The 27376-nt window shown below is 39.1% G+C and overlaps 1 long non-coding RNA gene across 1 annotated transcript; it reads right to left on the reverse strand.

Annotated features, from left to right (window-relative positions):
- Positions 1-9391: 9391 nt before the first annotated feature.
- LOC135458407 (uncharacterized) lies at positions 9392-15843 on the reverse strand. The gene is made up of 3 exons (XR_010442896.1): positions 15645-15843; positions 9927-10008; positions 9392-9666 (listed from the first exon to the last, which is right to left on the reverse strand). It is a non-coding gene; the product is annotated as an uncharacterized LOC135458407 (long non-coding RNA).
- Positions 15844-27376: the final 11533 nt, after the last annotated feature.

Below are 27376 nucleotides of genomic sequence, written 5' to 3' on the forward strand. Positions count from 1 at the left end.
TTTACTTATTTAATTTTTATTTACTTATCAAGGAAGACCACACAAAGTAGTCCCTGGGCCTCGTGGGTCCCAGTGGGTGTCTTGATCACTAAGAAGCCAAAGAGCAAAACATATGTTTAGTTACCCAGGACAGGGTTTCATCTAAACCTGAATTTAAACCTGATTATTGAAGTACTTAAAGATGTAGAGTCTTACAAAACAATCAAATTTAGGAATGTGAAAAACATAGTTTTATAGTTTCCATGCAGACAACAAGCAGGAAAAACCATAAAAAGAGCAAGGGTGAGTAAATTGCATGTACCTGAATGTGATAAATTGTGATAAACCATGTCTTGTTGGCTTTCATTGAACAACATCTGTCGCCATCACTGCAGAATGATAAAGTTAGGTAAAATAAGGATAATTTCGGTACCTCACAGCTTTCATTGCAACATTTTTAGGATTTCATAAATCTGTAGTGGCTCAAGAAGACAAACATAATTAAGGGTAAATGTTTGCTGTCCAAATGCATAATTGACCACAGAATACAAATGGAAAATGGAAAACTAGCTTATAAAAAAGTAATTCATTGCTTCTTAGCTTATTTTCTGTTAGTAATATAAGTTATTGCTGGGCAATCATCTCTGAACTTATTGCCAAACAAAGACAGTGCCCAGTGGGTACTTCAGAAAGCTCATTCTCTGGCTGACAGTGATGCACAGAGGCACAGTCAGGCAGAAAACTCAGAATGAGAGGAACATGTGCATTTTAAAGGCAGTGGCATTTAATGAGCCACAAATCTATTTCCATGCTCTCCTTCTTATGTCTCATAAAGATTTTCAGCATTTTTTCTTAACCTTCAAGAAATGATTCCTCTGGAGGAGAAACAAAAAGAGTGTCTCTGACAAACTGAACTCCACTGGAAAGTTTGTTACCACAGCATCCTGGCTTTGTCCCTGTGTGCAGCTGGCCACGTCCTTACCTGCTGAAACTGCAAGAGGCAGCCTTGTGAGCGCAGCTGCCAGTACCAGTCTGAGCAATTCTTGGTAAAGTACAGCCTGCTGGCCTCCAGAAACTGCTGGAATTGCTTTCGTTATTAACTGCTTCTCACAACACATCTTCTGGGAATCCTACCTCAGTGGCATAATCCTAATAAATTTTTTATTTTATTGCCTAATAAAAGGGACTTTAAAGACCATGTGGATCTGTAATTGAAGAGTCTAGGCTTAAAGAGAGAACAATTTTATAGGAGCACAAGGCACATTGTGTTTATTATGAGAGCAGAGCCTACCCGTGTCATAATTTCTGCACAGCAGATGTGGAACAAACAGATACAGAGGAATGGCTGGAGACAGACCCCAGCTAGCCCTGCACCATGCTGAAGAAGTAGGAGCAAAAGCAAATGAAAGGAGACTTTTCTAAGTTTTGCCCTGTGTGAGGCCAGCTTCCCTCCAGCCCCCACTCACCCTGACTTGCCAGCCCCTGTCCTGCAGCCTGAACTCAGCTGCTTTGGGGCAGCACAGGCACCTCACAGACCAACAGTGGCCACAAATGGCTCTTTTCAGCCCCAGCTCTGACAAACTGAGCTGAGCAGTAGCTTAAAGCTGGGCCCTTTCCCACTGCTCACACTATACATTGACTCCAGTGGAGAGAAGATTCCCCACATATCCTGCTGCTGGGAAGGGGCTTTTGTGCTGTCCTTGGCTTGCCCAAGACAAAAGCTTGGAAAAGAACAATTTCATCATGAGCTGAAGGTGTGTAGACTGCAGAGTTTGTGTTACATATTTTTTTTTAATGCACCAAAATCAGCCCATCCTGGTTCTCTTAACTTGTAGGTTTTCACATTTTAAAGTTCTGCAAACCAGTTGAAGCTGGTTGTGCATGAATTTTGGTTGATTGATAAAGTATCCCTCAAGTAATCTTCTGTCACGGCATATATAATTCAAGTATACTGCACATGTATATGACTGCTCCAAGGAGGTAAGGTAGTGCTGTTTCCTTTTCAAAAAATAGTTTTATTAATTTTTTTTAAAATAACTTCACACTGTGTCATCCTATGTTTAATTAAACAAATATGGACACATGAACATCAGGGTATATTTATGCCCATGACCACGTATATGCATACATTTCTTATCAAATCTGCTTTGTTAGCTTGTATTTCTCCAAAATTTCCTGATCCCCTTCTGTTCTGGAGGAATCCTGACTGATTTGCCCTCATGGGTTACAAGAGCACAAGTTAGAGTTTCACGGTGACTTAAATAAAATAAAATTGCAACTAGATGTCACTTTGGGGTTTTTGTATTTCTGCCATCTGTGAAAAGGAAGTATTGGAAGGGAGAAGAATGTTGCAATCTCCTCTTCATCAAAATCTGCTAGCCTGCTGATTTTATCCAAAATCAAGGTGATAATATGCCACAAAGACAGACTACTATGGAAAATATATAGATCTTCTCACTGGTTATAAAATGATCAAGAACTAACTGAAGTGGAGATGTTGTGGACTGGGCATCACACTTTGATTGCAAGATTAAGAGTGGCTAAAGATTAGATCCTTGAAGGAGTTATTTTAGGATCTTTTTTATCAAAAGCCTGAATTATTTTTTAACATACAGGAAGAAAAATATGTGAAGGACAGGAAGAAATACTCTGAGAAGAGGAAGAAAATTTGCCAGAAGGAAAATACAAACTTGGGCATGTAAAAGTCAAGCACACAAAAATTTGCTGAAAATTGGGAATGTGTTGACTAAAACAGAAGGGAATTTAGAATATTACACATATTCATTTTACTGAAACATTAATGTGCTTTGCTGGAATCAAAGAAATCAAAGAGTATTCTAGAACATATGAAAAATTGAAATTTTCAATGTCTGTTAAAATGTGTGTGCCAGTCTAAAAGTCATAGCTGAGGAAAATTGAATCTTTATTGACTTGAAAGAAACACAAAGCTGATTTAGACAATGGAAAGTCTTTCACAGATCAGGACCTAGAAGGGATTAATTTATTAATGCAATTATATAAGAAATGAGGGAACATGTTATTGTGTTACAAATATAGTTTAGAAACAAACAAAGCTAAATGGTAATATTTACACAAGAGTGCATAGGTATGACTTAACAAAAAAAAATTTTTCAAATTAAAAGAAGGTTTTTGATCATAAGATCAGTGGGAATCTGGAATAACCTGCCATTTGGAGTAATAGAGTCAACAAAATATACACACCTAAGCATCTGAATGCTGTTTTAATAAATATTGTCTGCTATCACCTTCACTAAGTGAAAGTACCTTTTCATCTAGGATGGCATGCAGCTGCTTCTTCCCAGGACCACAGCAAGATTAATCATTGAGTGTTTCCTCTTTTTGGCATTATTCATTATTCATTACTGCCTTTTTCTGGCAAACATTAGCTTTATCATTTCTTCTGTGCCTCACACATTTAAAAAATGCCCTTAAGTTGTACTCAGCCCCATCAGCACATTTTTCTACCTGATATCTTGTTCCCCTTCATAATTTCTAATTAAGAACAGTTATGACATTTTTATTGTGTCGTTATATTTTATGAACTGGGTTCTCCTTTTCCTTTGTACTTGGCTGAAAGAAGGATCCCCAAAGTTGTTTTGTGAATAAATTTACTTCCTTAAAAAAATAGACCAGCAAAACATAAAAGTGGGGTCAGCAGGAGGAGCAAGCATCCACAGACTGGAGCTCCTGTTACTAAAATCACTTTGCACGTGGTGTGTTGTAAAACTGTTTGTGGATGTTGGTTGCTTTCACCATGAATTTTCTCTCCTGTGCCATGGAGATGAATAAAGACAACAAATTGTCTCCCCTTTGCCTGCCACTGCACAGCAAATCACGATGCCTGCCCAAGCATTCAGGAAATTACCATAACTCATCTCAAGTCAGAATAACTTTTTCCAAACTGTGCTGGTGCCAAAGCCACCCCTTCTGTTTCAGGCCAGATGGAGCCCTTGAGTGACGGCGTGTTTCTATTTACTGACTGTGAGAATTGCTTTGTACAAGTACTACCTCTGTCTATAAGCCTGGTCTTCCCTAAAACTGTCCCTAGGAGCCTTAGGAATGAGACAGCAGCTGAAGGGAGCAGAAATAAATACACTTTTGTGTGACTATGTAAAAAAACCAGGAAGACAGGAATTAGTACTTAAGTTATCACTGGCTAAAACAGTTTTCTGGTTGTCCCACCCACCCCCACCTCCCAAGGCTCTAATGGTATTTAGAAAGTTCCTGCTATTCCTTGCCATTTAGAGCAGTGTCCACATTCCTCCCTTCAAATGAGAGCAACCCAAGCTACAAAAACAGTTTTGAGCCCAAACATGGTGCACAGGTGAGACCCACAACCTCCCAATGAGCTCTGATAAATGCCTTTTTTGAAGAACCAGAAGAACAGTGCCACTCACACATTTAATGCAAGGTGTCACCAGTGCTGGATTCACTTGTGCCTTCCACTCAGCTGTGCTATGTTTCATGCCTGTAGGAGCCTTTGCAAAGCAGGTTTGATCAGTCTTACATGTAAATCCACCTCCAACATCTCCTGGGGGTTATCACTTTAAAAAGACTCAAGCTGTTCAGCCTGACATCATTAGAGTTTAGAGTCTATTTACAAAACTATTCTAACCCAGGAAACTTGAAGTGGTGAACATGAAATAGAAAAAGCCTTAAGAATTCCTGTTTAAGGAATCAAGCAGAGCAAGATGCTGTTTCCAGTTGCTGTAAAATGACTTGCCCTCAGAAAAACAAATAATCCAGTGTTGCTTACATGACTGATTTTCAGCAAGACTTCATTATTGTCTCTGCCCAGTGAGCCATGTGACATCAATACAGTGAGTCAAATGTGAGGGACCCTGCAAAAATGTAACCCCTTCAATTGAATAAGCCATGAAACTTGCTGTTTGTTCATCTATATTTTTTGGCACATGCTGTAGCTGTACCTTAAAGCCAACGATCTATTTGAAGTTTTAAATTGTACATCCAGGTGATTTGCCATAATCCCAACTGACTGAAGTGCAGTACATTTCACAAGGAAAATATGGAACACAGTGACCTGTAAAGCTTTGTGTTGGGAGCCAGTAGATCCTCATGTCAAAACATTAGACAGAGTGGGTGTTGTTTTTCACCTCTGTATTGACAGTATTTTATTACCTCTTGCAGTTCCTTTCCCAAGCAATAACAGGGAGACAAAAATGACAAGTCTCAGCAATTTTGAAGCAGCATCCAATTGCCTTTTCTGTTACAGCAGTTTTTATTAATCCTGTTTTTCATTTTTTTTATAGTTAAAAGTTGTATTCAAGTCACATGTTTCTTTGGGGGTGGGGGCAAGCACTGCACAACTGTCTGTACATAACTGTGCAATCCTCCAAGGGCACTGCCCTCCCTTGCCACCCCATTCTCACCCCCAAAGATGCCCTGAGAGGAAAGCAGCAATGCTGTTCAATGTACCCACTGGTTAAGCCCTGATACTTCAGGGACCAAATGGAAATCAACTACCACCTCCTTTCCCTTACGATCAAGTTCAGCAGGAAGACTATAATCACTAATCTGGATCTAGTTGCTAATTTTTTGGTAGAGCATATGGTGAGAATTTTCCCATCCTCTTGGTCTCTGGTACAGCTGTGTTGTGCACATCATGCTTTAACCCTGAAGGATTAATCTCCTGCTTTGCAGAGGATGTTCAGGAAGTAAAGTTGGCAAAGAGCAAATGTCAAATGAATTTATCTTACCTACTTACCAAAGCAAGGTCAGAGAAGGATGAGAAAGTGATTAATTTACATGGTGTCTGAAAACAGAGCTGCCACTGTAATTCATTGGTTTAATGTGTTATCTTTAATTATACAGCTATAACCACCTGTACTATGAAAGTAGAAATGGTTGTAAATGCAAAGTCAGGGCACCCAAGGAGTCAAGTACCTTGATGTATTACAAGCAGAGTGCAATGCCTGCATTTTGACAGAACTCTGTCAGTTTGCACAGAGAGCTAAAACGCATCCCTGGTCTCCTTTCCTACTCCCTTTCCAACTGCATGATCTATGAAAATCACATCATTTTGAAACCTGTCTTTTCATCTGAGTGCTGATGTGCTTTAAATGGATATTACTTACATACTGCTATTACAGCTTTTATTTTTCTCCAGAAAAACCTTAATGTCAGCCTTGACTCATCAGCTCCTGGGCTACTGACACGTACTTGTGTCTTCACTACCTTTCATGTAGCTGTCAGATTTGCTAGGCTAATGACCTTTAGGGGATCTAAATCTAATTTCTAAATGACTGACTGCTCATTTGATGCTGCTGCATGGGTAGTTAACTGTATCAGCGACAGGATATCTCTCTTCTATGAGGAATACCTAACCTCCAATTTTACATAAAGGCTTTAAAGCATTTGAGCATTTAAAAACTTTGTAAAAAATGAAAAATACCAAATTTATAAAGATTTGGAAGGCGAAACTTAGTTTTCTGATTATATTTATTTTCTATTTCTAGATTAGTTTCAGGACAGATAATTAGCACAATTTCATTTTTATTAAAAATAAAGCAACCTCCAACAAAGGAAAAAAATATTCATTCATCATTTACCTTTTTAATACTTCTCATATTTTTCTTGCAGATGCTTGAAAAATCTTTGAAGTCACCCACCCAACACTGAGTTTAACCACAAACATCCTGTTTGTGTTCACTCTACACAGTGAAGATCTCAGAAATCACTTTGTCCTTAGGTGCTGCTTGTATTTATTTTGATGTCTCAGCAGTTGGAAAATCAGTGAGTCATTTCTCCACAAATAAAGCAACTTTGTATACACCACCATAATCTGAGACAATACAGGTCTCTTATTCTCTTATCTCTGACTGGGGAAATTGGGAAGTTAAGGAGGGATATCACAGCTACACTTAAGATGACACTGCTTTCATGTAATTTAGATTTGTAGGCTGTTGTACCTAAGAAGTGAATAAACTTTTTTCTTGACTTCCACTGCTCTTAACATCCATGCTTTTGTATTTTGTAGCCACTTGGTCTATTCTCTTTCCCCATGGTCATCCCTCAGCACTTACTGGCTTCTGAACTCATCAGAATCCAGGACTTTGGGCATATCTCAAGAGAGATCAGCTTTAGAGATTCTTGAAGGAGTCCTTTATATGAAAAGGGATAAGATTTACCACCCCCAAAAATTCATTGTACATATGTACCAGGGCATACATAACAACACATATTGATATATCCAAGTGTTGAAAGGGGAAACTACACAGGAAATAGATAATCATATTATTGTACCAGATATCTGCTCAGCAGCTGTCAGAATGGTTGGTAGCCTGGGAATGAATACACAGAAAGCTGATAGCACTATTATGCCACTGTCTACAGTTATAGTGCAAAAAACTTGCGTTTCAGTGTGAGGTCAGACAAAATGTCTGCAAAGAAGGCACACATATCTCCAAGCTTTAAAAGGTTTTGGAAGGCAGAAATTTTGGGGGAAAGCTGTATGTAGCATTAGTGAAACATCACTAGATGATGTTGCAGTCAGACTAGAAGGTCCCACAGCAGGGCTTCATGCTGAAGTCTGACTCTTCTCAAAACACAGCTGGTAGCTGCCAGGCACAATGCAATGTAGGTATGCCTTGCTATAATTGTCTAATTCAGTCAGTAGTCTGCAAGAGAAGGAAGGTTTCCAAAGTACACTTTTTATCTTTTAAACTTGGTGAATTAGCCAGAAGAATGAGATAAGACACATTGTTCTATCTCCCCAGTTTAAGCATTTCACACTTCACGTTAGGAAAAAAAAAAAAAAAAGAAAACTTTTTACAGATAATTACTTAAGAAACTCAAAGAACAAACAAAATAACTGTATTTTTCTAGTATTGGTTTATTATCAATGCAAGAAAAAAATAACACAAATGATAACAGGAGTATATTTGAAAATACCCCTTAAAGTGTCAGACCAAACTGAAGACTGAGGACTGGAGTTTCTACAAATCTAGAAACTCCATTCTCTAGTTGTACAGATAAGGTGTACAGATTATCTGCAACCCATGATTTGTTTTCACTAAATTAGATTTGAAAATAAATTCTTATTTTTGTTTTTACTTTACAGTAGGTGCAGGAAAGCTTTTCAAACTGAGGAAGATCATGTAAACAACGTCCACATGCTTCAGGGACTTCAGACAAAGACCATAAAACAAGGGTAGGGACTGAAGAATGTAATACTTTTGAATTTTTGAAAAGGAAGTTGAGAAATACTTTGGATCCTACTTCATTAGTGTTTTTCCATGGATTATGTAGGAATTTTCAACATAATGAATGGAGCATAATTAAAAGCTGGTTTTAGATGTCAAAAATAGAAAATTGAGTCTAGAAATACAGAATAAGTCCAGGCTGATGAATTAACCACCACTTAACCTATAAAATAAAATTAGATTTTCCTAAAAGATTCTTCTTCTGAAGGAAATTCTGTGTCTAATATGTATCTCCACAAGTGTGTGTACACGCTAGCTGAGGTATCGTGATGCCTATTAAACTCTGTTAAAAACATGTTTTTAAGCTTCGGTCATCAATATGACACTTAAATTAGTTCTTAGGTTTGGGGGTTGGGAAAATCCCTTCCTCTGAGAGATACTGAAGTACTTTTGTTTCCCTCTGTTATTGATCTGTCATGAGCAAGGTGGAGTTTATCTGGTGTGTCCAGATCGCCCTATGCCAGTAGCACACAGTCTTTCATCCTAATGACTGCAATTTTAGCCTGTGCAAGCCTTTGCAAAAGAATATTTGTGCCAAACATAGTGACTTACAATGGTACAGGTCAGAGTAGAAGAGACAGTATTCCCTCATGGATGTAAACTGTGTGTAGTGAAACATCTCTGTGTATTGTACTGAACAAGTAGCTTGTAGATTTGAGTAAAAAGGTTAAGAAATGGCTTATGGCATATTTTTAAGGGGCAGCATGACATTTTATAGTTAATGAAAGCCAGAACAAATATTTTTTAATTTGATGTACATTAAAAGAAAATACAAAAATAGATGAGGGTGTACTGACCCCACCGCATGTTGTTATTTTCATTGAATGGGCTGCCTCGAAAAAGAAGGGGAAGATTTACAAAACCGGCAATACCTATACAAATGATACATCTTAATATAAGTAGGTATAAGTAATCCATGACCACTTCTTATCCTCAAAGTACAGTATTTCTAATTGTACCCTGGCTCTAGCAAAGCACATTCAGGCATCATCTACTTCTAGCACATTATTATTTCCCCAAATATCTATGCTCTCTTATCTAATAATTAGTCAAGAGTCCTTGCTCTCAGTACAAAGGAATGAACTAGAAATAATAGGGCAGATGAGAAAGTTTTTTAAATCTTTAATTATTCTAAAGGATGAAATTTGCTTAAAGTACTTACTTTTAAAACAGGCAAAGATTTGTGTATAGCTGAAAAAAGCATTCAAGCATTCGACTTGTGGAGTTTCAGATTAACACAGGGGAAAAATCCTTGTCTAGAGTCATCTAAGCATTGAAACTGCTGAGCCCATCTGGCAGAAATAGAATGTTATGTAGTGAACACTGATGATGTGAGAAGCAATGTATCACCAGCAGGAACTGGGGATGGTGCTGTGACTGAAACCACTGTCCAAAATGGGGCTGACGGAACACCCTTGGGGTAATTACGTGTTTGATGTAATCCCTGTTGAAAAAAAAAGACAGGAAAGTTTAAAACCCTGTCATGATCCTATTCAGACTCAACATTACCCAGGGATGATACCTAACTAATGTAATTAACTAATTTATTCTCCTGAGAGAACAGGATTATCTGCCCAGACTGTAGGAACACCCAATGGGCAAGTTTTTTTGGTAACCTATTTTCATCCATGTTACATTGGCTGCTTGACTCTATCTCTGCCTTTTGGGGGAGCTAAGCCACCAAACTCATCTGTAGCCACCTACCTCCTCACACCCTCACTGTGGTATTTTCAGAGTGGAACGAACCCCAGCCAAGCAGTTCAGTTAAAGCAGAACCAGAGTCTTCCTATGACATGAAAAGGCACCAAAACAGGTTCGGATAAATAGGCAAGATAGAAGTTGTCTAAAGCTACTAGGTTTCTGAAGGGTAAAAGAAGATGCACAAGGTGTGACTCAGGCAAGGACAGGGAAGAATTAATGAGCTGGTGAATGTATTAAACTGTCAGGCTCCAATAATTCAAAGGAAAAACAAGCAGTTACCACTGTCCTGCATCTGTTTGGAATTGATGGAACTGGGAGTGGACTATTCATCTGCAGGAAGAGAAACAAAATTCTACCTTCAGCACTACCAGCAGTTTGAGTCCTGTGCAGAGCTGACAGTGTCAGGCTGGGTTGTAAGCTGCTCAGCTCCTCTAATAACAAGTCTGACAAATAAACTTCCTGCTGATTTTAATACCATAGTAGTAATAATGTAGGGACATTTTAATTAAGGAGCCACTTAGCTTTCCACAGTCCCAGCCTTTCACAGGTCCATAATTTCTGTTTTCTTTCACCACCTTGACACCAGGGGGAGGATTACACCACCATTTGGGTTATCCTCATCACAGTAATTTAGAAAACTCATTAACACAGGGACAGCAACTGTTCCCTTCAGTTTTTCTCCCTCTGCTACACTAGCCCAGATTATTCAGTGCAGTGTCCAGTACAGCTCACCAGGACAACATAGCTCTGTATTTATAGGAATTTGTCTTTTGACCATTGGTTCCACCCTGTGTTTGACTCTTGATACAGCATGATAAATTACCAGCTTTGCTCACATGTTCGGTCGCTTGCCAAGCTCCCCTTCTTCTGTTTAGCTCCCACACTGAGAAAAGCTGTTAGTGATAATTCACAATATGTTTTCCTGGCGATTGTTCAAAGCTAGCTACAAACACATAGCACTTTGCCCAGCATTTAAAATATTTTGCAGCTAAGCCACAGTCCACCAGGGATCTTTGCCCTGATAATAGACAAAGCACATAGGAAGAGACAGAATTGATGGCCTGAGCATGGCATCAGCAGGACAGCTTTGGCCTGTGAGTTGCATGCAGAAAGGATGTCCCTACACTCCAGGCAGCATCTCCCTGGCTGATGTGGTGAACCTCACTGGGCAGAGGTTGCAGGCAATCCCAGCAGCACCAGCACCCCACCTGTGGGTGAGCTGAGCTGTCTGCATCGCTTCTGTCCGTGCAGCAATTCTCAGTGCCCGAAGGCGGGCTGCTGTTCTGCCCGTCCTGTGTGAAAGGCACGGCCTCTGCACCCTGCTGAGCACCTTAGTGCTCCTCACCTTCCCCTTTCTCTAGCTGCTGCCTAAAGTGCAAGCGTTGGCACTAACACAAAGCAATGAGGCTTTTTACGAGGTGGTTCACCCACTTTGAGCTGAAATATGACAAAAGGTTTTTCTGATTTTCTTCTTCAATTTAATGAATCATTTTTCAGGTTTTTGGAGGACGTCTGTAAAAACACTTCACAGGATGCTTTTGTGCTGAAAATCCAACAAATAATGACTATATGTCAAGCTGAAACAATCAAATCCTCTGTTATGTAATGTTGGTTTCACATGGTTGCAATTAAACTGCAATCTTTGTTCACTTGTACTATTTAACTCTGATCCTAATCTGCCTGCATTGTCATTTTTATAACTATTGATTTTAGGAAGAATTGGAGAGAATAGCTTGTCCAGCTGGTCTAATGAATTAATAGTACTAATAAGACTGAATATAAATTATACAATCAACAATTTTAATTTTATCAAGGCTGTAATCAATCAGCCTTATAAACTTACATTTTTTTGCAGTCAGAAGAATGGGGCCTTTTGCAGAGCTACAACAATGTGAATGAACAGAATGAGATGACTTTAATGTAGTTTTAATGAACTCTTATTTATAATTCCCTCATTTATTTCCTCCAGTTTGAAAACTTTTAGATGCTATGCAGATTTTCTTATCTTTGTGTCTAAAATAATGAGCAGATTTTGGAGCCAAGAACACATCTTTTTCTGGGCATCTTTTACTATTGCCTGCATATTGTTGTTTTGGTAATGGATCTATGTGCAGCCAGCAGCATGAGATTCAGGGGTCTCAGTGGCTCAAGTGCTAATGCTCCTTTGGGTTAGAATTTAGCAAGGCTGCAAATATTTGTTATCTAAAGAAAAATCTTTAAACTATATCAGGGTAGTGTAACACCAAGTACTTCTGTGATTTGAAAGGAAAAAAAGTAGTCAACAAAAGCTTCTGAACATTTTCCAGTACAATGATTATGAAACAGGATCCTGTAGAGAGATACTGGGTATGGTGGAGACAAGTCACTTTGAAGAACAGTAGATTATTCTACATGGTTTTTCAGAGTGGTGATCAAACTATTCTGTGTAGGCTCAATCCATACTCATTCCCATTCAAGTCAATGGATGTCACCTCTGAAAATTTTGAAAGGGGAATATGACTTAACGATAAAAAAAATATGTTGTTCAGCAACACTCTTAAACTCCACTTATTTCTCATGTAAGTCAACATAACTTAAAGGCTTAGCTAAATGGGAGCTTACACATCTGATTCTCATTCTCATTCTTTCAGAGTAATACTTATAGGGTCAGACCAACCAAAATTGTGTCAGCTCTCCCTTAGCTGAGTACAATTCAGGAGCAGATGTAAGGGCTTGGCAAGATCTGAATCCTTGCTTGTGAGCTTCACATCTTCCAGGAAGCTGGCTGGGGTGATAGCTAAGATGGATGGAGTATTGGGCTTCTCAGAACACTTACAATATTTCCTGAGAATTAAAGGTCGTCAGGTTTTTACCAAATGGACTTTTGCAAAGCCCAGGGTCACAGGTGGATTTAGCACTGCTGTCTCCACTGCTGTAGAAGAACTGTTAGTGTACAGACCAATTTTGCCTTCCACTGAAATGTTATATGTTTGTTCACACAAAACTGCTTTAAGAATTGGATTAATGTAGATGGTAGAGTGAACTAACAGCAAATATTTAAAGAAAATTTCTGGACAAGGCAGAGCAAATTGCAAGGCTGTTAAGCATGGATTTTCCCCCTGGAACTGCTTTTTCTACTTTACTTCTGAGATAGCATAGACCACTGTCAGAGGCAGGATGCAGGGCTGGATGTATCTTTGACCCAGTACAATTGTTTTTGTGTCCTCATGACATCCTTTGAGTGCAGAAGAACTGAGCAGGTACATACCAACACTCCCCAAATAAATGAAGGCCCCTCAGCCATCTGTTGCTGGAACAACAACTGATGCTGTTGCCACAGGACTGAAGCAGCTGCTTTACAATTTTCAGTAAACTTTTTGTTGCAGTTTCATGACCCATGTCAGGTTCTCCTCAACTTCACATATTAAAAGCCAAATTTGGAAATGTCCAGAAACAATAACTCAAGCACTTATCCAAACCTGAAAGCATAGACCACAAGTTAAGTTGAAGTCAAACTAATTCACTTCCTGACATTTGTTCTTATACTTTCATAGGTACTCGTTAATAAATCACATACAGAAAACAGAAGAGATTAGTTCAAACCCCCTCCATGCTAGGATTGTTACCAGGCTTTCAATGCTCTCAGTGTCAAATTATCAGGAAGTCACACATATTCCCTGTTTCCTTTTCTTTTCCTCTACCACGTGAAATCAGGAGAGTGCTAATCCTGCAGGTCACAGGGCAGAGCAGAGGTGTGTGAACAAACCAGCTGATATTCTGGAAGCGTTCTTGCTACAGCTGCACTGAACTGTGCACAGCTTGATTTAGCTTTCTGGTTCTCCATGGAAAGCCTGATAGAATTGTCCTCAACAGCCAACAGAAAACACTTCACTGCTTCCGGAAAATGTCAAACCATGTGCAAGTATTTGAGGCAAACGTTACACACTTTGAAGACTCTGGTTTGCAGAATTTGATGAGCAGAGCTACAGTTGTGGGTACAACTTATGACAAAATTTCTACAGTCACATAGGAACTTAAGATCTTCTGTCGGACTTGAAATGTGTATTGGGTTTAGTTGCTGCTTGAGCTTGTCTTGATAGAACCACATAAGAGAGAATATTGATCATCAGAATACAAAGTATTCTAACAACAGGAATTTCATTAAAATAATAATTATATAAAAAGAGGAATTAATAAGTTCAATCTAAAATTAATTTGGTTTGAGACATGGCAAGTATAACATGCATCTGTAGTACGTCCATAAAATACAGCGTACACATATGTGTCAATTATTTTGTTATGCAGTAACCTCAATAAAACACAGATCAGCATACAAGCATTTCCTTCAACTTAAATTAGTTTTACACAGAGAAATGCCGTGGCATTACAGACAATATTACCACAAACAGAAAAAGAATAAAATAGATGTTTCTCAATTTACTGACTGTGGTTAGCAGCTTCAATAAATGATGAGATTTTCAGAACTATTGGTGCCTTTTGAATTTCAATGACTTAAACCTGTATAGTCTGGGCACAGGTACTTAAAAATTACAGCCTCTGGTCTCAACAGGACCTACATTAAATTCCCAGAAAAGGCCTTTGAAATAGAAAGTGTTATTTTTTCTTAACTTTACCTATCATTCTAAATGGAAGAAGAAGTCAATGGCTGAGAAGAATATTCTTGTTTCATGAATCTCTTTCCAGGAATAAAATGTATATTCATTATGTAGTATCTAGTATATGTCAGTATGTAGTCCTGGGCATTAAAATCCTTTGCATAAACAATAGACTGCTGTAAGCATTGATTCTTGAGAGTCCATCTATTTCTGTTATAACTTCACTACAAATATTAAAAAAAAAAGTCTAGCATAAGAACTTCCACATAAGAGAACTGTGGTTTTCAGATGTGCATATAAGTTAAACTAAGACCAGTTCTTATGCAAATATATCAAAGATGATGATGCAAATGTCCAAGTCAAGGGAAATTATGGTTGGTAGTGTAATAACCAACCCATCTTCTCTCTCTGACCTCTTTTCCCACTTAAATAATTTCTTCCTGGCAATGCCATCACTATTCTTATCCCTGTCTCTTCTATTTCCTAATCATTACTTGCTCCTGTGTAGTTAGATTATTCTGTCACCTGCCTACTGCCTTTGTTACCCACTCCTTTACTACCTAGTCACTCTCCTTTGTATTCCACCTCTGATTTTTCACATTGTTCTTTCCCCATCTTCTCTTTTTTTTTCTTTTTCCAGAGAATGAACCCATTTCTTTTAGTTCATTTACACTCTGCTTTTCTGCCTCACTATTATTTTTTCTTTTTTCTGCCTTGGCTCATAAACATTTTAAACTCAGCAGACTTGTTTACACGTTGAATATTCTTCTTCAAGATATTTCACTGGCACTTTTTCTGAAATACATGGCAGAAGTAAGGCATTACCCCCAGAAGGGTGAACAGGAGCACACTGCCCCATGAGTGATCATTTGTTTTCAAGGCAAAGCAAACAACTGAACCATGCAGACATACAGAAATATTTCACTGCTCACTTGAAGAAATCAGAAAACAAACAAAAAAGAATGAAGAAAAAAAAGTAACAATTATTAAAAATGTCATCTACTAGTCAAGAAATACCTAATTTAGATGAAAAACAACTATATCTGAACTTGGTACTTTCTGTAAGAAGAAATAAGAGTGTAAATGTGACTGCTCAGTGAAATAGTTCAGAGTCCATGACACTCACAGATTCTCTCCAATGCAAATTCTCAAGCTCCTTTCATTCAAGAATTCTTCTCCCTCCCCTTTGAACTACTTCTCATTTTCCTAGACTTAGTCCAGCTGATGCAACCACTGTCTGCTCTGTCCTCCACCACAGATTCATGCAGATTGAGTGTTCAGAGCAGCAGCAGCACCCTGAAGAGAGCACTGGCCTGCAAGAGGGATAGCTGAGTTGTGCTCACATTCTTTGTAACAAACACACAGGTGGTGAAAGTGCCAGTAAGATTAAAGATTTAAATACATCTCATTAAGGAAAATTAGCACCAGAGATGTCAGTTGATTTACCTGTATGGGACTCTGTGAAGCTGCCAACTGCCATGGAAAGGCTTTGTATTTTATTACTGCATTAGACAAAAATTCACCAAAAAATACATCTTAACGCCACTGGAATGCAGGGGTCACAGACATGTTCAGACACACTCCATTTGTGCTCACCATGGTGAGACATACACCATGAAAATACCATGAATACCCTGAATACAGTCTTCAGAACATGGAAATACTGCTGGCACAGCATTGCAGCATCCTCCAAAACTTTCTTAAGCAGTGCTGTGGCTGGGCAGCTTTGGGCTAGGCTCAGCCAAGGATGAGTTAAGGTGACAGAACCTGAGGCTTCAGTGGGGGTAAGGCTGCCAAAGGCAGGGGAGGGGGTCCAAAAATAAATAATTTCTGGGAACTTTTTCGAGACCAGCTTAGAATGGGTTATGGAGAAGTGCACAGTTGAGACCAGGTATCAGCAGTATCTTTAACCCAAGGTGCTCAAGAGTTGAACAAGACACCAGTGTTTAGCCCACCCTCTTTCTCTGGCAAGGCTGCTGCAGCCCTACACCAGCAGGAGTTATGGGCTCTGTCTCTGTACTAAACATAGCTTTAACCTAAAGCCTATGCCTAACCTGAACCCTAGGTCCTAAAATGAACCCATGAAATGTCAGTGACGGACCTTCAGTAAAATTTCCAAAAGTGATTTCTTTTTGAAATCCAGCCCCTAATCTGACAGGCTTTTATGGTCCTACTCCACCCATACATAGCCACCCATACATCAGCCTGAGGCTCTGGGTTTGTCCCAACTCCAACCCTAAATATAACCCTAAACCAAACTTGGGCTGGGCTGAGCTTTAATGCAAGACCCCTTGAATTTGTTGGTTTTAACGAAGTTCTAAGGGGAATTTTTTTCTCCACTTATTATTCTAAATTATAAAAAATAATTATAATTTTTTTCCCATCACTCTTGCAGCCCAGCATCCTCTTCGCACTGACACTCCTGGAGCCTGACACATGTTCTCTCTCACAAACCTGACACCCTAGGTCTTGGACTTGGCTGATCCTTAGTCACAGCCCTCTTGAATGAGGTCTCAAGAGAGATTTTCTGAGACCTTGCTGTAGACTCCTCCTTCCTTTTTAGCCCCTTTGAAGTTTCTGTTGCTGAACCTCTTTTGTAAACCTAATTTTTGACATCAGCAGAGCCTTAGCACCAGTCCTTCAGCCAAAGCCCTCATTAGCTTGCTCTTATGGGAGGAGACTTTTCACAGTCCACCTTCCTCTTGTGCAGTTTGATTCTAACCCTACATATGTTAGGGTTAGAATCAGATTTGGATGAGTGTTACAGTCACAGCTGTCACTGACAAATCGTAGGGCTTCATTGAAGTGAGATTGCAAAGGGGATGACCAAGGGTTGAACTACAAGATGAAATCTTTGCTGAGAACCTCTTCGCAGTTCTCATGGCTGGGAACATGGAGAAGGCTCAGCCAAGGTCAAAGCAAAGGCCTAGTGATATGCTTAGGAAGAGGAGGGACACAGAGCCCTGCACTTGTAATGTGAAAAGGTGGAAAAATGCAGACAGGAGTGTCAGTTCTGATGTAGGTTGAGAAGCCTTGGTCCACCAGGTTGCCTGTCAGGAGATGCTTCAGCCATGTCTGCACGCCACAGAAATAAAATCTATCAGATCCTATCTATCAGTTAGGAATGTACACAGTGCCCCAGCTCTGTGTACTTTCATCAGACTTTGGAAGCAGTGTCAGCCATGAGGGGCTGCAGACCCAGTTCTGGGGACAGAACAGGTGAAGGGGGCACAGGTCCCTGGCTGTGCTGACCCATGCTGGGTCTATGAGAGAGGCCACAGGTATGGCCATGCCAGGCAAGGACATCCCTGAGGGACTGTGGCAGAGCACAGATACTCCTGGATCTGAATTTATTAAAAAAACATACAACTTCTAACTAAGAAACACAGCCAGCTTATTTGTCTCTAAAAAGCACAGTTCCTTGATGACAGCAATAATATGACCCATTTCCTGAGGGCAGCATTACCACAACTTTGTTTCTCAAGAGCAAATGATTTCAGAGTCCTCATTAGGTGGCACTTTGTGTTGCAAGTGTCACCATGACAACCCGAGGAAGTCAGCGTGGCTGTCGCCAGGCAGCAGGACACCGGTCCCCTCCCATCTCAGGTGCCCTCTGGACCAGCTGCCCGGGATGCTCAGTGATTGTGCCTCTATGGAGGTGTCAGAACACAAGAAGAAAATCTGGATGGTGCATTTTTAGATAGTTATTCAATAGCTCTGGCGGGTTTATGAGCTCTGAAGCTGACAGCAGTGTGAAATCGACCACTCAAGATGAACAATAATCTTGTAAAGATGGGCTGTGGGGAAGAAACTGTTGTCCTTTCAAAATTGAATTTTCCCATTTGTATCTACAAACCATTATTAATATAGACAAGAGTAAAATGGATTATATTAATATCCTTCAGCGAGTGGTGTGAGGATTGGAAAATGAGTAATAATTTGCATGTAATTACAGCTCAGGCTGCCTGTAATACAAGCAGCTGCCTGTAAAAGCAAGCAGCTGGCAAGCAGTGGAACTGGGCATTGCCAGCTCTTTCATCCCCATGTGAAATGCTCCACAACATCATTACATTTCCCTCCAGTCTCCATGGAACTTTATACATGACATCTGTGACAGTAAGTTAATGCAAGAATATTCTGCCCAGAAGACTTCTTCCTTTCCCATGATCTCCGTCTCTAAGAGGCAAGGCATGTCGCCACCCTGAGGAAGTCCCATCACTTTGGGTGAGTGCACAGGACAAAACCCATCTCACCATGCCATCAGCCTCTGCCTGCAGAAATAGGTGGAATATGGGGAAAACCTCTCATAAACCCCCTCCTGACTCACCATGGGCTCAAGAGCCTGAGCAGTCCTCAGTGCTCCTCACATTGGGGCAAGCAGGGAGAGGACTGCAGGAAAAGAAAAATATTTTCCATTGCCTGTTTGCAGTGGGCGATGCCTGGGCCATCTCACTTTGTCTCAGATGAGGAATGTACACTAGGACCTGTACCTCTGAGAGTGGCAAAACCAGGCAAGGACTGTTCTCCTTTAAAGGCTACTCCCAAACCAAAATGCTCTATAATTCTATAATATTATGATGTTGTGATTCCTAAGTTTCCTCCCTCACCTTTATACTCTTCCTCCAAATTGTGCCACATGATCTCCCTCTCTCAAATAACTGAGTATGACTGTAAGTTTTAAGGTGTTATGTTACCTTTAGATAGTCAGAAACCAAAAGAAAAGGCAGAACAAAGATACTTTTAACAGTATCTGGTAAGGATGAAAATGAAAAATGAGTGTTAAGGTCATTGCTGGGTATTGTATGAGCAAAAAAGAAGTTGGTTTAGGAAAGGTGATTTAATGTCCTTACAGAGTGTTTTTCCAAAACAATTCCTTGCTTAAAACAACATAAATCATAATAAAAATAATATGTCTGTAGATCTGTAGGTCAAAATCTTTGCAATATGAAGAATAAGAAATGAATTGTGACCAGGATCTGTTTCAATGGTGTTATTCACTATCCATCACCAGCTACATCTTAAAAATCACTTGCAAGAAATGAGAAATAAATAGATTGGCTGTTTACCAGAGGATTAAAGAAAAGATCAGCAAAGCTTGGTTTTGCACCTGGCTTTGGCTCTGTCCTCACTGTTCCGTGTGTGCCTCCCCACACTGTGTGTGAAAGGGTCAGCTTTTAGTTTGGGTTGAATTCATCACAGTTAAGTACAAATGGCGCCAGTGGAAAAGCTGACACCTGAGCAACACCCCCCAGCCTCCACACTCAAAGGAGAGAAGTTGGCTTCTTGGGGGGTGATTTGGTTATCCTGTTTCAGATTAGGAAAAGTCCTCTCATCATTAGGAGTATTAGGAGTGTTGTGCCCTAAAAGTAGTTATTACTCAGCTTATGTTCCAGCAGATCAGATAAAACCGCCAGCAATTCAGATCTGAGCAGGTTAACTCTATCTTTACATATCCTTATGGGGTAACTCCAGCCTCTCTTCAGGTTTTTAAGGCATTGTGGCTGAACAGTTAATATATAAAATAAAAATGAGGAGTTGTCCAAGCTTTCTTGAGATTTTTCACTCTGACCTGTACATTCATACACTTGATCACTTTTAAGCAGAATATGTCTTTATTCTCTGCCTTGTAGGGTCTTTAGCACATACTGATGAGGTCTATGAAATTACCTCCAAAAATGATATTAAACTTCTGATGAATCATCCTAATCTTACATTTTCAGTACTTGGAAAATGCCATCAAAGAAAAGAGAGGCTATAGGTCTGAAGTTTCTAGAGACTCTGCCAGCAACAATTATATTGACTGAATCTTAGAGTCTTCTAATGGACAGGAAAAAAATAAATGGCCTTCAGAATTGTTTGTCTCTTTGCACTCACCATCACTGTGAGGGAAAGTGAGCTCATCTCACAAACATGGAGTACATGACAAAACAAAAGTAAAAGTACTTTAAATCCCTATTAAGGATGAAAATTTTGTTAAAAGACAATAATCCTGGTAATACTGAGATATGAGTAAGGGCCTGAGATAGGAGGAAAAGGGAACCTGTGCTTGTGATCTAATCCCAGAATACAATTAAATGCCTGAGAAATAGATAAGGAGATGAGACAAGACTGATGGCCTAAACAACTTTTGGCCACCAAAGCTCCAGTTCTATGTTGGAACAGACAGACAGACAGATAGACAGACGTATTTTCTTCCCTTTGGCCTGTATCTCCCTCTGTAGAACAGAGTCTTTACTTACAGTAATTGTGTGAACAAAAAATGGGCTGTCTGGTACTGCAGCTGAGCACTGTAAGATTACTGGTGATAGCAGTCAGCTGGATTTGTAGTCAAAATACGCCTTGGGAAAGTGAATACTACTGACACATAGATTTAAATATCATAATCAAAGTACTGTTATTTTGTAATGTTATTGGGGAATTCAAGATGTGTTTCATACAGGAAATATACATAATCTGTTATTACTTTCCTCTGAACTAATTAAAAGAGTAAAAAAAAAGGCCTTGATTTAAATTTCCAGTTTTGGGGGATAGTCTTAGGATCTCAGAAACTGGATTTTGAAGTGAAAATGCCTTTGAGGATAGACTTCGATCTTCTTCAGATTGATAGAGAACAATCAAATTTCAATATAATCAGTTGTCCCTTTACCTTGACTCAGACTAGGAAAGATTAGAACCATCAATTTTCTTTGTACTTTTAATTTCAGACCCCCCTATAAAATATTTTAAGTGAAACCCTCTTCAGAGTTGTAGGGTTGGTAGGAAACAGGCAGTACAGCATGGAGATCAGTTTTGGACTACAGCAAGGAAGGCATTTATATTTCATGACTTCAGAAAGCTATGCCTGTTTCCTATCTTTTCTACCAAGAAAACAGACTACCATTTTTGTCCACAGTTATCAAATATCTCCTGTAAGACTGAAACAGAAGGTGTCTAAATTATTTAAATTTTCAATGAAAAATAAAACATATTTTACTCAGAATTCAGATTCTTCATTGTATCTGATTTACTCATCCTCTTTTAGGTGGAAGTAACATGAAGCAAAGAACCCTATCCCTTTGTTTGCACCTGCACCAAGAAATAAAAAAATATTCAATTTTCTGCACAAATGATCTGCAATTAAAAATCACAGGGGGAAAAAAAGTGTTTGTGACTAGTCTAGGGCAGCCACTTATAAATCTCATTGTTTTTGCTACAGGTTGCCATGCAAAACAAAAATAATCAGTAGTGGGTATGGGTTTCATATCTAGAAGCTCAGCAGAACTACTGATATATGTTTTAGATAAATGTTTTGTTTTGGATTATGATTCCCAGTAGATGATGCAGCAAATACTGCCACTGCAGACTGCTGGAACAGGTCTGTGATGTTTTATTTCATTCAGTTGAATGTTTCAGTAGAGATTCAGATATAGTTCATAGTGTTTTGTTGCAAAGAGAGAATGGCAAAACCCCAGATTTCTGACTAGGATAAGGGCAGCTGGGCAAAAAGTAATTTAATTTGGCTAAGACTTCAGCAACCTAAACTACACACATAAAAGGCTGGAAGTCATGTAACCAGCCATCAATACTCTGTATAGCTGGACTACCCAATTAGGGATTCAGTGAAGGATCACCATCATCCTGCTGCACAAAGCTGTAACCACACTGCAGCCCTGACAAACAGCCTTGCTAGGCTCTGGAACTGGCAGCTGAAAGCAAAACCTGCGTGTTTTTGAAATTTGCTTCATGTTATAGTTGAACTGCTTGTGCACAGAAAAACTGACTGACAATCTGTACGGTGCAGGAAAGTCCTCAGCCTCTAATCGTAGAACAGCTTTTGGTTTTACTTTTCTTATCAGGGGTTGGAGTGGTAAAAAGAACAAGCTGGTACACTGACTAAAGTCTCCTGAATTCTGTTTTAAAATATAGGGTTATATTGCAGGAAAATCAAAACTGTGTTACGTCCATTGGTTCTGACTGCTACCAAGGCAGGTGAGTACACATTTACACTGATGTATCATTCCTCAAGCAGTACAGTATCAGTGCCTACTACCTTTGTATTTTCTTACTTCAATGTAAATATGTCAAAATAATTTAAAGTGAATGTATTTTATCATTTTATTACAGCAGTGCCTGGATAGCTCAAATAAAATGAGACTTTCCTTTTCAGTTACCAAACAAACAAACAAACTCAGAATAAACAAGGGCCATTTAAAAAGCAAATTCATTCTAAAAAGAAGGTGATGATTTAATCAACTCTAATTTAATGATTAATTTAGAAGAAAGCAGTCTGATTTTTTCTTCCTAATCATTATTAATTTGGACAAAGTGGTTCTTTCACTATCACCATGGAAAGAAGATCAGATTAACAGAGCACAATTGATTTGTGATATTTTTTTATGGAAAATCATATGTTTAGGAAAAACATATTTATAAAAAAGAAGAAAGAAATTGAAAACAGACAAAATAAAACTGTATTGTCATTCAATTTTTCTTCTTCTTCTTCTTCTGCCTATTTAGTCTTGTGTATTTTCTCCTGAGTGTTTCTTTGTCCCAGATCCATTCAAATGCTTGATTTGTTGGTCTATTCTAATATGAAGAAACAGCCAAAATTTTGTGTCAGGAAGAGTTACATCGATCAAAGTCCACTGCAGTGCACACCTTGGATAGCCTCCCCCAAGTGCTTCTCTTTTCTTCTGACACTGAACACAGAGTTAGTTTTCTCCTGGACATGAAATTCTTCTCAGGACCAGAAACTACACTGTTTGGTGTTCACTCAATGGAACATCTCTCTAGGTTCAGGCATAAGTACCAAAATCTCATCTTTAGGCCTGTGTCATTTTATGGTTTCAGAGGGTACAATATGTATGTAATCGTTGGTAGTAACACTACTATCACTGTTAATCATAATCTGTCAGCATCAACGTAATTATGGGTCCATAACATTGTCATCACTGAAAAGTGCAGGGGTGCATCAGAGAGATATTCACTGCTTTCTTAAAGACATGGGAACAAGTTTTTTGTGGCAGGGCTAGGGAAATGTTTGGGAAGCTGCACGAACAAATAGCAAAAACACATAACTCTGTGATATTGGGTTTTTTTGCTACATCATTTCCTTTCTGACTCAGATGTGCCCTCAGATGTTGTCAATGCCTACCTTTTCCTGTAATACAGAGTTCACAGATACAGTAGTTAAATTATCACACTAAATTCTGGTTTCAAAGAAAAGGAAGGGAGAATAGAGATAATATCTAAAAAGACTAATCTAATGAGATTAAAAAGCTCACTTTAGTGTGCTGTAAACCCCAGAGGTTAAGGAAATTTTCAGTGTTACAGTGCTGTAAGAGTTCTGCTGCAGTAAAAATGTCTAAGCACAGCCCTGGGCCAGGATTTGACTTCTAGAACCACACATAAAACCCAGCCCCAGCCAGTGAGTCTGAGGCCTAAATGAGCCTGTGGAAATCGATGCTGAATCATCCAATGTTTTCCAAGCTCTTTATTTAGCATCTGCAGGGCAGGCTAGACTTCAGTCAGTGCAAAGTTGTATATCAACACACAAATGGAATGTGGCTTCGGCAAACAGGAAATCGTCCCAATTGAAATCCAGGTTCACCAGCTGTTGACTATTCTTCTATTCAAGAACTTCATCTATTCAAGAAACATTAAAGGGCAAATAAGAAATACGTATTTCCCTCTGATATATTCAAGTTTTAAGGACTCCCTTATGATGACTCTTAATGCTGGTTTCTAATTCACAAAAGGGAGACCCTATTTGCTCACACAGAAATTACATCTTTCAATTTAAGGACAGAGTTTGGGTCAGAAAACCTCTCAGAATGGATCCTCCTCTTTCCCATTATACTGATTAAGCTAAATGGCAGTTTTGGAAACAGATAGTGCCATAGCAGTACTTATGGAGTTGATAGTCTCTTGAGTTTGACAACTTCTGAACTTGTTCTTCTTCTTAGTATCTATGGTTCCTTGTATCTTCTGATGTCCATAGGAAAATTAGACAGGAATTAGCTGATATTTTTGAATGGAGACAGGCATATGAGAAATTTTACATTCTGAGTTTTATTGTTTGTTTTTATTTTGATTAATTGTTTTTCCATGTTTAATTCATGATAAAAAAAATCAAAGCATATATAATGTTGACTGTTTGCTTTGATTTTATAAACAGAATATAACAAAATAGATAAATAGCAAAATTTTCAGGAGCTGGTAAGAAGCAAAAAGGAAACTGGAATGCAGGAATTTAGCATTCAAATTTTTTATCAGTTCAACAAGTGAAAAAAATGAGCAGTACAGAAAATACAACGCTAACTATTGCCAGATATGTTTTTGTGAAAGGATCCTGCAGCTCCATTAATGGAATTACTAAAATTGGAAAAACATATCCAAGGAACAGAGGTGTTTGATGGATGCCCATTAAAATATGAGTGTGATTGAAAGGGGAAAAGGTTCACTAGTTATTTTCTTCTTGCAGTATAAGAAAAGGGGATGTGAAACGAATCTTGAAGGATTCCCATTCAAAATGCACAGTGGTAGTTTGCAACCTGTGCCAGTGTCTCACCAGACTCATAGTGAGGAATTTCTTCCTAATATCTAATCTAAATCTATTCTCTTTCAGTTTGAAGTCATTCCACCTTGTCCTACAACTACACACCCTTGCAAAAACTCCCTTGTCAGCTTATTTGTAGGTCCCTTTTGGATAGTCAAGAATCCTATAAGGTCTCCCTGGAGCCTTCCCTACACTGAATAGCCCAAAATTTCTCAGCCTGTCTTTGTAGCAGAGCTGCTCCAGCCTCTGATTGTCTTTGGCACCCTCCTCTGGACTCACTCCAAAAGGTCCACGTCCTTCCTGTGCTAGCAGATCCAGAGCTGGTGCAGCCCTGAAGGTGGGCTCTGAGCAGAGCAGAGGGGCAGAATCCCCTCCCTGGCCCTGCTGCCCACCACTGGATGCAGCCCAGGCCACGTTTGGCTCTCTGGGATGCAAATGCACATTGACGGCTCATGTTGAGCTTCTCACCAACCAACATCCCCCAAGTCTTTCTCCTCAAGGGAGCTCTTGATCCATTCCCTGCCCTGCCTGTACTTGTGATTGGAATTGTCAAATAGACAAACATGGGAGAGTTGTAAGTAGGATGTTGGCAAAGCTTTTAATGCAAGCATAGGTAAAGCAGAAAGGGAGTTTGATGTATACAGCACTGAATTTTATGACCTGGTAGCTTGTGATCATCAAGTATATGACCTGAAAGAGCCCCTCTGCTTCTGTGATGTGTTATTAGAGAAATATATACCAGCAATTCTAACCTATACATTGTTGTCCAATCCTTTTCAGTCCTGAACCTTTAACTTTATACTGATCACAGCACAGCCCAGATGAATTTGCTGATTTTCTTAGATAAAAAGAGAAGCTGATAGTGAGAGAAAATGACTTGGTCTATTTGAAGAAAATAATGCTAACATTCCAGACCTTCTGTAAATCTTTAATGATGCTTTTAGTAATTTCTGAAATTTCATTTCTGAACCCATCTTGTAAAGAAATTGTTTCCAGTGACTTAAATGTTCCATCTACAGGGCCCAAATTTCCAATGGCTAGGTACAGCTCAGTTTAAAAATGCCATTATCAATCACTTCTGGTTTCACGATGCAATTAGTTACCGCTAAGAACGAAAATTTCACAACAAGGTTACAGTAAAGACTGCCACATTTGCAGAATTTGAATTGAATGGCAGTAAACTTCTCATAAATGATGTTTCAGCTGATAACAGTAGAGCACTCTGCAGATTGGAGAGCTGCTCTAGCAATACGAGTTTTGTGACCATGGCTTTATTTCTTGAGCACTAATGTCAGCCTGGTTTTAGATTAAAAAATTATAGTCCCCAGCAGAAAACAACATAATGAAAAAAAATTTGAGAAGTCTGAAGCAGCTCTCAGAAATGCCAGCATGACCTCTACAAGGCAGTAAAAATGCTCAAAATAGAACTCTTCTTCCAAACTCCTGGAGAAAAATTCTACTCATTTCCACTCTTCTAAAGTGATAAGATGGAAGAGAGATGGTCTGGGTGCATTAATAAAGAACCCTTTGTAACATGTAATATTATGAAATAATAAGAGGAAAGAAAACCTTCCTTGTTTCTTGCCTCTCAGGAGTACATTTTCAGGTAGGAAGGTTTTAATTTGATCAGAGCTATGCAGTCTTTTGATGTGGCAGCACAAAAATGTTATTCTTACCACAGTGCCATCCAAGTCCTGCAAGGGGAACATGACAAAAGAACATGGCACCTAGCTCTGGCTAAAACTCCTGAGAAATAATCAGATATTTTACTACAGTTTTTGGTTCAAATATTTTAACACAACCATACCAGCTGGTAAAATCAGTGGGGTAGAACAGTACTAGAAATAATCACGTAATGAGGAAGCAAAGAGTAGAGGAAGAATAAAGGAAGTCATAACAATTTGACTTGAGAGAGTCATGGAATATTGTGTTCATGTCGTGACATACAGGAAGTCTGTGGAAAGCTGAGACTTTTGTTGTTTGGGATACCTGTGGAAGACCCTGCCTACAGACTGCTCTTGCAAGAGGAAGGAGAAATATTCTTTGAATTCCCCCAGTGACTGAAAGCCTCTAAATCTGGGCTTCAGGATGAGAATCAGATAAGGTCTCTGAAGACCTCTGCTTGCTTGGGTATCCATTTGAGAGTCACTTGACACCAACCTTGCTGTCCTGCAAAATAGAAATTCCAAAACCATACCGTTTCATGCTCTTTGTCCTGTCAAAGAAAATCATCCTCATTCACACTCAGGAGGATTCATTTTGATTAACTGCATATTTGGTAGGAAATGGTGTGCTCAAACAGTGTGTCTTCCCACCTGGTA

Source organism: Zonotrichia leucophrys, chromosome 1 (genome assembly GCF_028769735.1).
Source record: "Zonotrichia leucophrys gambelii isolate GWCS_2022_RI chromosome 1, RI_Zleu_2.0, whole genome shotgun sequence".
NCBI classification, from domain to species: Eukaryota; Metazoa; Chordata; class Aves; order Passeriformes; family Passerellidae; genus Zonotrichia; species Zonotrichia leucophrys.